Here is a 493-nt window from a genome sequence, read left to right as displayed (position 1 = left end):
TAGAGTTAGGTCCCAGCATGTCTTAGACCCACACCCTGTTCCAGTTCAGTTCCTCATTACCTCCTCCACTACCACCTTTGCGACTTATCATTCTTCTCCACTTTGCCAAAATTATGTTATTCCAGCCCTCGAGTGTACATTCCCTGTCACGCAAATCTGTGTTGACATACATCTCCATTATACTAACACTAGTGCCATGTCACGCATGTCGACACTAACACGCCAGCGCAAAGTTGTTGCTCATGTCAAGCTCCCACTTAGGTTCGTGTCATCTTTCCTCTCCCGTGAACTGAAGGTCTTTGTCCAAGTCCGGTTTTAGGTGCATTTCTCTAAGTCCAGTCATGCAGTGCTTCTCAACTCGAACACCATACTCTAGTGATAATACCAAAATAAGTGAAGTAGATCGAAAGAACCGAAAGAGAGAGAAATCAAAACAAACAGACTCTCCTGTCCATATGACACACACGTGCAGAATATGTTTATCTGTGTTTCG

General features: G+C 44.2%; 1 protein-coding gene across 2 annotated transcripts in view; it reads left to right on the top strand.

Moving 5' to 3' along the window:
• Positions 1 to 493, top strand: part of LOC119585611 (homeobox protein prospero-like) — a gene marked incomplete at its 5' end in the record, with an annotated part of 25,587 nt that overhangs the window by 2,392 nt on the left and 22,702 nt on the right.

The sequence above is a fragment of the Penaeus monodon genome, chromosome 20 (assembly GCF_015228065.2).
Source record: "Penaeus monodon isolate SGIC_2016 chromosome 20, NSTDA_Pmon_1, whole genome shotgun sequence".
In the NCBI taxonomy this organism is placed as follows: Eukaryota; Metazoa; Arthropoda; class Malacostraca; order Decapoda; family Penaeidae; genus Penaeus; species Penaeus monodon.
Note: the sequence above shows the minus strand (reverse complement) of the source record. Positions and strands in the feature narration are given on the sequence as shown.